Source organism: Tupaia chinensis, unplaced genomic scaffold (genome assembly GCF_000334495.1).
Source record: "Tupaia chinensis unplaced genomic scaffold, TupChi_1.0 Scaffold000062_1, whole genome shotgun sequence".
Lineage (NCBI taxonomy): Eukaryota > Metazoa > Chordata > Mammalia > Scandentia > Tupaiidae > Tupaia > Tupaia belangeri.
The window spans coordinates 549,866-561,210 of NW_006159520.1; positions in this window are offsets into that span (position 1 = coordinate 549,866).

Genomic DNA, 11,345 nt, shown 5'->3' on the forward strand with positions numbered 1-11,345 from the left:
GCCCTCCTCTCTCTCTCTCCTGAGTGTATGTGCCCTATAGCAAATTTACAAATAATAATAAATAAAATTAAATAAATAATTCTTTTAAAAATAAATAAATAAATCTTTAAAAAAATAAAGACACAGTGTGGATCAATGTATACAAATTTTTAAATACCAGTTATGTACTGTCTGTGGGAAACTCACCTCACCTATAAAGACAAATTTAGAATGATAATGAAGGGATGGAAAAAGGTATTCTATGAAAACAGAGAACCAGTTGGTAGCATAGTGGTTAAGGTGGCTGGATCCTATACAGCCAACTATGCGGTTTAAGGCACCCAGAGGTTGAGAAACTTGCCAGGCACATGTGCATACCTGCTCCAAACCCAAGAAGAGAATGGAGAAAAAGGGGTTGAGGCGTGACTAGTCCACTTGGAGGTGGGGGTACCTTCTCACTTTCCCTCTCTCTCTTCCCCTGCCTTTCTCTAGCAAGTGTACGTGCCCTCCAGTTAAATTTTTGAAAAAGAAAAAAAAGAGAACCATGCCGTTGTTCCTGCAGAGCTCCTCCCAGCTCCACCCCCTCCTCAATACCATCTCCTGGCTGACCCAAACCTTACTGTGCCTGCAGATCACCTCCGGGAGCCTGTTAAAGAGGTCTATTCTGGGATGCCCTCCCACTCACAGCCCAATGAAACCCCTAGATGTCTGCCACAGGACAAGCCTGTCCCTGGGATTCAGCACCAGGCTACATTCTGACTTTTGGAGACACAGGCCTCCTGGTCTCAGGTACCACTTGGTCCTGAAGGAAACTTCTCCCTTGGGCTCCCGTGGATTCTTAGGGCTGGCCTTGCAAAAAACTTGACCTTGGGTAACCCACTTAACTCTCACTGGTCTCCATTTCTCACCTTGTGAAATAACGATTCTAATAGCATCTCTGAGGGCAGTTGTGAGGGTTTTGTACCTGAACACATATTATAGACTATATATTGTAGTACAGTGTTCTCTCTTATTCTTGAAAAAGTTCACAGCACTTGGACCCCACTGAAGGTTTCCCTTTTGTGAATGTAGTGAAAATAATACCATCTTATGTTTCTTCTTTTCTTTCTTCCCTGAGAAAGAGACAGAAGAAATAGGCATCCCAACAGGGGTTTCACACAAAATCCACCCTCAGCCAGCCCAGACCACTGGAATTTGTATGCCCAACACATACAGGAAGGCCTCCATAGGTGAGCCTGGACCCTACCATATGGGTCCAACCTTGCAGAGCATTACGCTGCCTGCTGGCTCCAAGTCCAAATTTGTATCCAGACATTCTGAGTGATTTATGTGGTCTCTAATTCATGAGCTATTTCCTCTGTGAACTCTGTAAGATATTATTTTTATTTCTTTTCCACATAGAGAAACATATTGAAAGAAGATGATAAGTTGGCACAAAGTCACACAATAGTAAAAGCTAGAATAAAACCCAGGTCTGAGTAAACGAAAGTCTATGTGCTTTGCACATTACAAACGTGGATTTTTCCATTATTTCCATCCTTCAGTCATTAAGTCAATTTACTTTCAGTGACAAGCCTTAGGATCTATGAAAGCTGTTTATATTATATGTTTTTATCATCAGCTTTTGCCACTATTTTATATAAACAATTATTTTTATTGCTTAGGAATGAACCTCCCAGGGTGTGAAGATAGAGACTGAAAGTTGGTACTGTCCCTGGATCTTCAAATTCCTGGGGTGTGGGAAGAACTTCTGATTGTGAAAGGAAAGGCATAAAGTTGTCTCCAAAGGCAGGAATCCAGAATGAAATGCAATAATCCACTTGCATGGAAAATCTTTTGAAGGCAGTTTTAGCAACTCTGCTACCAGGAGACCTCTGGGAACCAAGGGAAACTATTACCCAGCTTCAGGAACTTTGCTACCAATGGTTGAAGCCACGTGTGAGCACCAACAAGCAGATTTTGAGTTTGCCAGAGCAGTTCTTGTCCATCTTGTCCAAGAAATTCTAGGGCTGGATAAGGAAGAATTGTCATGGTCCAAAGAGTGGGCAAGAAGCCGTGACTTTTCTGGAAGATTTTGAGGGACCTCAATGAACTACAACACAAGGTAGGGAGGAAGATTCGTTAGGAGAAAATGTGTTTGTGGGTTATCCCTGTATTTCCTTGTTTTGTGTTCCCTTGACTTTGGTATAAAATAAGACCTTTCTTCCTAAAAAGAGAGAGAGAGAGAGGAAAAAAAAAAAAAGAACCAAAAGCAAGCAGAAGTAACAATACTTATATTAAAAAAGTTATATGTTCCGCAGGAGAATGTAACAATTATATATGCACCCAACACCAGAGAACCCAAATATATAAGGCAAATATTATTAGATGTAAAGGAAGAGACAGACTCCAATACAATAATAGTTAGAAACTTCACCAACCCCTTCTCAGTACTAGACAGAAAACCAATAAAGAAATATTAGATTTAAATTGCACCATGGATTAAATGGACCTAACAGATATTTACAGTATATTTCATCCAATAAATTCAGAATATACATTTTCTCTTCAATGCATGGAACATTCTCCAGAATAAATTATATTGTAGGACATGAGCCAAGTCTCAAAAAATTTTTAAAAATAAAAATAATATCAAGTATTTTTTTCTGACCATTATGGGAAAAGATTCAAAATCAATAACAAGGAACTTTGGGCACTGTACAAATATAAGAAAATTAAGCAATGCTCTCCTTAATGACCAATGGTTAATAAGGAAATAAAGAAGTTAAAAAGTGTCTGGAGGTACATTAAAATGGAAACATATCAAAACCTATGGATACAGCAAAAAAATATTACTAAGAAGAAAGTTAATAGCAATAAACCCCTATATCAAAATAAATCTTTCAAATAAATAACCTAGTACTTCACTTCAAAGAACTAGAAAATAAAAAACAACTACACCCAAAATTAGTAGAAGGGAATAAATAATAAAGATCAGGGATAAAGTAAACAAAACTGAGACTAAAGAGGTCAGGCAGTGATGCAATGATATTCTGTGAGGCTGATAAGGTTCCAGGTTTGTGTCGAGAGACCTCACTGAGTATACTGGGCATGAATGTGACCATGATACTTGGACTGGCAGAGGCTAAGAGTGGATCACAGTGTCAAGACTCTATTTTGGGGGTGATGTCTTTCTATCTCTATTTCTATTGCCCGTGGAAATAAACTTTTTGCTTAGATTTTGCTATGGGACATATGTGCTTGCAAGAAAGAGGGGGAGAGAGAGAGAGAGGGAGAGAGAGAGAGAAAGAGATAACTCCCTAGGGGGACTAATAACACTGCGTGCACACACATATGCCCAGAGTGTTTCTAACACTACTGGATCCAGGATTCGAACCACATAGTTGGCTGTTTGGAATGGAACCAGCCACCTTAACCACCACGTCATCAGTTAGCTCAAGTTAACTTTTTTTTTTTTTAATGAAACTAAAAAAATACAAAAGATCAACAAAACAAAAGTCAACTTTTTAAAAAGATGTACTGAGTCGACAAGTCATTAGGGTAGAGAGAAAAAGAGAGAAACATTAAAGAGGAGACGTTAAAATTGATACCACAGAAATATGAAAGATCATTGGAGACTATTATGAACTACTATATGCAAACAAATTGGAAGACCTAGAAGAAATGGGTAAGTTTCTAGATGCATAAAACCTACCAAGACTGAACCAAGAAGAAATAAAAGACCTAGATAGACCAACATGGGTAATGAGATTGAATCAGTTATAAAAAGTCTCCCAACAGGGAACCAGCAGTTAGTGTAATGGCTATGTTGCTGGACTCCCACGTAGTCGACTGCGGTTCGCGTCCCGGACCTGGTGGCTTAGATCTAACCCCGGCCGCATGTGCGTGCATGCCCAAGATCCCAAGAGGAGAATGGAGGAGAAAGGATTGCGGCGTGACCATCCCCCCTGGGGGGGTGATTTCTCGCTTTCTGTCTCTCTGTCTCTCTCTGTCTGGTGAGTGCACACGCCCTATAGCGAAAACCTCTCAAAAAAAAAAAAAATCTCCCAACAAAGAGAAGTAAAGAACCAAATGGCTTCACTGCCAAATTTTACAAAACTTTTAAAGAAGTAACACCAATTCTGAAGCAAACGAAAGTCTATGTGCTTTGCACATTACAAACGTGGATTTTTCCATTATTTCCATCCTTCAGTCATTAAGTCAATTTACTTTCAGTGACAAGCCTTAGGATCTATGAAAGCTGTTTATATTATATGTTTTTATCATCAGCTTTTGCCACTATTTTATATAAACAATTATTTTTATTGCTTAGGAATGAACCTCCCAGGGTGTGAAGATAGAGACTGAAAGTTGGTACTGTCCCTGGATCTTCAAATTCCTGGGGTGTGGGAAGAACTTCTGATTGTGAAAGGAAAGGCATAAAGTTGTCTCCAAAGGCAGGAATCCAGAATGAAATGCAATAATCCACTTGCATGGAAAATCTTTTGAAGGCAGTTTTAGCAACTCTGCTACCAGGAGACCTCTGGGAACCAAGGGAAACTATTACCCAGCTTCAGGAACTTTGCTACCAATGGTTGAAGCCACGTGTGAGCACCAACAAGCAGATTTTGAGTTTGCCAGAGCAGTTCTTGTCCATCTTGTCCAAGAAATTCTAGGGCTGGATAAGGAAGAATTGTCATGGTCCAAAGAGTGGGCAAGAAGCCGTGACTTTTCTGGAAGATTTTGAGGGACCTCAATGAACTACAACACAAGGTAGGGAGGAAGATTCGTTAGGAGAAAATGTGTTTGTGGGTTATCCCTGTATTTCCTTGTTTTGTGTTCCCTTGACTTTGGTATAAAATAAGACCTTTCTTCCTAAAAAGAGAGAGAGAGAGAGGAAAAAAAAAAAAAGAACCAAAAGCAAGCAGAAGTAACAATACTTATATTAAGAAAGTTATCTGTCCAGCAGGAGAATGTAACAATTATATATGCACCCAACACCAGAGAACCCAAATATATAAGGCAAATATTATTAGATGTAAAGGAAGAGACAGACTCCAATACAATAATAGTTAGAAACTTCACCAACCCCTTCTCAGTACTAGACAGAAAACCAATAAAGAAATATTAGATTTAAATTGCACCATGGATTAAATGGACCTAACAGATATTTACAGTATATTTCATCCAATAAATTCAGAATATACATTTTCTCTTCAATGCATGGAACATTCTCCAGAATAAATTATATTGTAGGACATGAGCCAAGTCTCAAAAAATTTTTAAAAATAAAAATAATATCAAGTATTTTTTTCTGACCATTATGGGAAAAGATTCAAAATCAATAACAAGGAACTTTGGGCACTGTACAAATATAAGAAAATTAAGCAATGCTCTCCTTAATGACCAATGGTTAATAAGGAAATAAAGAAGTTAAAAAGTGTCTGGAGGTACATTAAAATGGAAACATATCAAAACCTATGGATACAGCAAAAAAATATTACTAAGAAGAAAGTTAATAGCAATAAACCCCTATATCAAAATAAATCTTTCAAATAAATAACCTAGTACTTCACTTCAAAGAACTAGAAAATAAAAAACAACTACACCCAAAATTAGTAGAAGGGAATAAATAATAAAGATCAGGGATAAAGTAAACAAAACTGAGACTAAAGAGGTCAGGCAGTGATGCAATGATATTCTGTGAGGCTGATAAGGTTCCAGGTTTGTGTCGAGAGACCTCACTGAGTATACTGGGCATGAATGTGACCATGATACTTGGACTGGCAGAGGCTAAGAGTGGATCACAGTGTCAAGACTCTATTTTGGGGGTGATGTCTTTCTATCTCTATTTCTATTGCCCGTGGAAATAAACTTTTTGCTTAGATTTTGCTATGGGACATATGTGCTTGCAAGAAAGAGGGGGAGAGAGAGAGAGAGGGAGAGAGAGAGAGAAAGAGATAACTCCCTAGGGGGACTAATAACACTGCGTGCACACACATATGCCCAGAGTGTTTCTAACACTACTGGATCCAGGATTCGAACCACATAGTTGGCTGTTTGGAATGGAACCAGCCACCTTAACCACCACGTCATCAGTTAGCTCAAGTTAACTTTTTTTTTTTTTAATGAAACTAAAAAAATACAAAAGATCAACAAAACAAAAGTCAACTTTTTAAAAAGATGTACTGAGTCGACAAGTCATTAGGGTAGAGAGAAAAAGAGAGAAACATTAAAGAGGAGACGTTAAAATTGATACCACAGAAATATGAAAGATCATTGGAGACTATTATGAACTACTATATGCAAACAAATTGGAAGACCTAGAAGAAATGGGTAAGTTTCTAGATGCATAAAACCTACCAAGACTGAACCAAGAAGAAATAAAAGACCTAGATAGACCAACATGGGTAATGAGATTGAATCAGTTATAAAAAGTCTCCCAACAGGGAACCAGCAGTTAGTGTAATGGCTATGTTGCTGGACTCCCACGTAGTCGACTGCGGTTCGCGTCCCGGACCTGGTGGCTTAGATCTAACCCCGGCCGCATGTGCGTGCATGCCCAAGATCCCAAGAGGAGAATGGAGGAGAAAGGATTGCGGCGTGACCATCCCCCCTGGGGGGGTGATTTCTCGCTTTCTGTCTCTCTGTCTCTCTCTGTCTGGTGAGTGCACACGCCCTATAGCGAAAACCTCTCAAAAAAAAAAAAAATCTCCCAACAAAGAGAAGTAAAGAACCAAATGGCTTCACTGCCAAATTTTACAAAACTTTTAAAGAAGTAACACCAATTCTGAAGCTATTTCTGAAAACTGAGGAGAGAACTTCTCTAAATACATCCTATAAGACCAGTATTCTCCTAATACCAAAACCAAGAAAAGACACCAAAAAAAGGAAAAATTAAAAAAAGGCATACAATTATCCCTAATAAATATAGGTGCAAAAATCATCAATAAAAGCATAGCAAACCAATCCACAGCACATCAGAAAGATTATGCACATAATCAAGTGGCATTTATCCCAGGAATGCAAGGATGGTTATGCAAATCAATAAACATGATTATTGTATCTGCAGGATCAAGGACAAAAACTATATGATCATCTCAATAGAGAAGTATTTGATAAAATTTAACAACTTTTTATGATAAAAATTCTCAGCAAATTAGGTATGTAACGACCTACCACACTTTGAGAGTTGTGACCAAACTTACGCTGGTCTTTGATACTGTATGGTACAGTGTTAAAAGGTTGATCCTAGTGGAAGGGGTGTAGGACATGAGAGCAGATCTCTCATGAATAAACTAAGATAATCTCATTTTCCCTAATCAATTCCCAAAAGAATGGTTTGTTATAAAAGCAAGTTGATCACATTCAAGTCCCTTTGCCCACTTTTCTGTCTGCTTCTGTCAGCCATATTGTGATATATAGCAATAGTGGCCACCCAAATATCAGCTCCATGCTCTTGGACTTTATAGTCACCAGATTTATGACACAAATAAGGTTCTTTATAAATCACCCAGTCTTCATTATTCTGTCAAAGCAACAATAATGGACTAAGACAGTACCTCAATACAATGAAGGCTACATATGACAGACCCACAGCTAACATACTAAACAAAGAAAAGTTGAAAACTTTTCCACTAAAAAACGTAAGACAATGTTTTTATCACTTTCATTAGCATAGCACTGGAAGTCTTAACCAGAACAATTAGAGAAAAAGAAAGACATTTAGATTAGAACAGAGAAAATAAAACTTTCTGTTTGCATAAGAGGTGATTTTTATGTATAGAAAAACTTGAAGAGTCTACAAAAAAATTCTTAGAGCTAATAACTTCAGAAAAGTTGCAGGATACAAAATCAATGTACAAAAGTTAGAATTTTTATACACCAACAATGAACTATTTGAAAAAGAAATTTTTAAAAATCTCAATAACTACCAAATTAAATAAGCATTGTAAGAATAAATTTAACCCAGGAGTTGAAATATCCCTACAATAAATATTATAAAACACTGGATGAAAGAAATTAAAAATGACATTTAAAAATGGAAAAATTTACCATGATCATAGATTGAAAGAATTAATATTACAATGTCATACTAGCCACAGCATTTTACTTCCCCAACTATCAACCTAAAATAAAGATATTGAAACTATAATTTACTATGTTCAGGGAGAATAAAGAAAAGATGGGTAATTTTGGCAGATAACTGAAAACCATAAAGTATTACAGAGCGGATGTGGGAAAAATAAAACTTCTAGAACTAAAAATTTTAGTAATGACAACTGAGAATGCAATGGATAGGTATTATAGAAAATAAATAAGAATTGATGAATTAGAAGGCAAACCATAAGATATCCAAAATGAAATTCAGAGAGATGAGATTCTTTTTTCTTTTTTTTTGGAGAGGTTTTTGCTATAGGGTGCATGTGCTTGCCAGACAGAGAGAGACAGAGAGACAAAAAGCGAGAAATCACCCCCCAGGGGGGATGGCCACGCTGCAATCCCTTCTCCTCCATTCTCCTCTCAGGATCTTGGGCACGTACGCACATATGCCCTGCGTGAGTTTAAGCCACCGGGTCCAGGACTCGAATCACAGTTGACTACGTGGGAGTCCAACGACATAGCCATTACGCTAACTGCTAGTCCCAAGATGAGATATTGAAGAGAAAGTAAGAAGTGTAGAGGACACAGTGAGAACAGAGTTAATAAAGCCAAATTAGCAGGCTCAATGACAGAATGTTTTAAAACTTTAAAATATATCAGTCAATAGATTCAAGAAGCTGTTGGAACCACAAGCAGTATAAATGAAAAGAAACTCTTAGACACATCAAAATAAAACGTTAGAAAATCAGAGACAAAAATAAAATTCTAGAAGCATCCAGAGAGCTCTGTGGCCTAGTGGTTAAGGGAGCTAAATCCCACATGGCTCACTGTATGATTTGAATTCTGGTCCAGACTACTTGAAAATACTCCCAGGTGCATGTGCGTGTCCATGTAGCCCAAAAATCCCAACATGGGGAAGAAATGGAGGGGAAGAGATTGTGATGACTCCATGTCCCACAGATGGGTGCTTTCTCCCACCCCATCCACCTATCTCTGTTTCCCTCCAGCAAGTGCACATACCCTCTAGCCATTAGAAAAAAAAAAAAGTAAACGTATTGTATACCCCAATTAAAAGAAAATTAGACTGGATTTTTTTTTTTAAGAGAGATTTTTGCTATAGAGTCCGTGGGCTCACTGGAGAGATAGAGAGACAGAAAGCAGGATATCGCTCTCCAGAAGTATGGCCATGCCACAATCCCTTCTCCTCTATTCTCCTCCAGGATTTTGGGCACACACACACACTCAGAGTGAGTTTCAAGCCTTTGGTTCTGAGACCTGAACCACAGTTAGACATGTGGGAGTCCAGTGACGTAATCTTTACACCATCTGCTGACCCATCAGACTGGATTTTATTTGTTTATTTTGACTACAGGGCATGTGTGCTTACCAGGGATAGACAGAGAAAAAAGAGAGGAAAAATGAAAAGTACCACCCCAGATGGGATGGCCATGCTACATCCCCTTCTTCTCCATTCTCCTCTCAGGATTATAGGCATGCACACATATCTGGTGTGTTTTTCAAGCCACTGGGTGTGAATCTTGAACCATAGCCATGTAGGATCCAGCCACATCAACCATCACATCACATGCTGACCCCAGACAAGATTTTTTTAAAATTTTATTTTTCTTTTTATTTTTTGGAGAGGTTTTTGCTATGGGGCACGTACACTCACCAGAAAGACAGAGAGAGAGAGAGAGAGAGAAAGTGAGAAATCACCCCCCCAGGGGGCATGGTCACACCACAATCCCTTCTCCTACATTCTCCTCTTGGGATCCTGGGCACACACACACATGCACCCAGCGTGAGTTCAAGCCACTGGGTCCAGGACTCAAACCGCGGTCAACTACATGGGAGTCCAGCGACATAGTCATTACACTAACTACTGGTCCCCCCAGACTAGATTTTAAAGAAGACCAAAACTCTGATAGATATTGAGGAGATATGTAAGGATTCAAAAAGGGTGAAAATATCAATAAAAAGTTGAAAATGTATAAATATACCATTTAAAGTTATAATAATTAGATTGTCTACTGATTTCTCAAATGAAACAATGAGATCCATAAGATATTGGCATGACTTATTCAGTATTTAACAAAAATGCACACAAATAAACACTAAAGAGAAAATTTATCACTAGACATCCTGCCCTAAAATTGATATAGCTATAAGTATGTTAATATCAACTGAAGAATACTTTTTTGAGAGACAGAGAGAGAGAGATTTTTGCTGTAGGGAATATGAACTTGCACAAAAGAGAGAGGGATAGAGAGATAGAAAGTGAGAAATCCCGCCCCCACCCCAGGGCATGGGGATATGATCACACTACAACCCCTTCTCCTCCACTCTCCTCTCAGGATTTTTGGGCACTCACACACACACCTGGCATTAGTTTCAAGCTGCCAGATCCAGGACTCAAATCATGGTTGACCATGTGGGAGTCCAGTGACATAACCATTACACCCTCTACTGGTCCCAACTAAAGAATAAGACAAAAAACATTCTGTTATTTAAAAGAGACGTCACATTGAAAAATGGCTTAACTTATCAAGATGATAAAGCAATTTAAAATTTTATTTCCTAATGACATAGCTTCAGGATACTGGGAAAAAATAGTCTTAAAAGAAATAGAAAAATTCACAAACACTGTGGGGATAACTTATTGAACACACAGGAAAAAAAATAGGATAAAGAAGGTTTGAGCAACGTGACTAATAAATTGACCTAACTGGGTCAGCCTCATAGTGTCGTGGTTAAGAACTCTGCGTAAGAGTTTCAATCTCAGCCCTGGTGCCTTGAAAGACATGCTGGATCCCTCTGCCTGCATGCTCCAAACCTTGACACGACAGAGGAAAAAGGATTTCATCATGACCATGCTCCCATGGAGGGTGCTTTCTTTCTTTTCTCTCTGGAGAGCACACATGCCCTATAGCAATAAAAATATTCTAAAAAATAAATAAATTGACCCAATTTATGTATATATAACAGAGCACTCACCAACTCTTTTTATTTTTTTATTTTTTGGAGAGGTTTTCGCTATAGGGCGTGTGTGCTTGCCAGACAGACAGAGACACAGAGACAGAAAGCGAGAAATCACCCCCCAGAGGGGATGGTCACGCCGCAATCCCTTCTCCTCCATTCTCCTCTCGGGATCTTGGGCACGCACGCACACGCGCCCAGCGTGAGTTTTAAGCCAGGACATGAATGGCGGTCGACTACGTGGGAGTCCAGCGACATAGCCATTACGCTAACTGCTGGTTCCCTCACCAACTCTTTAATACAGATCA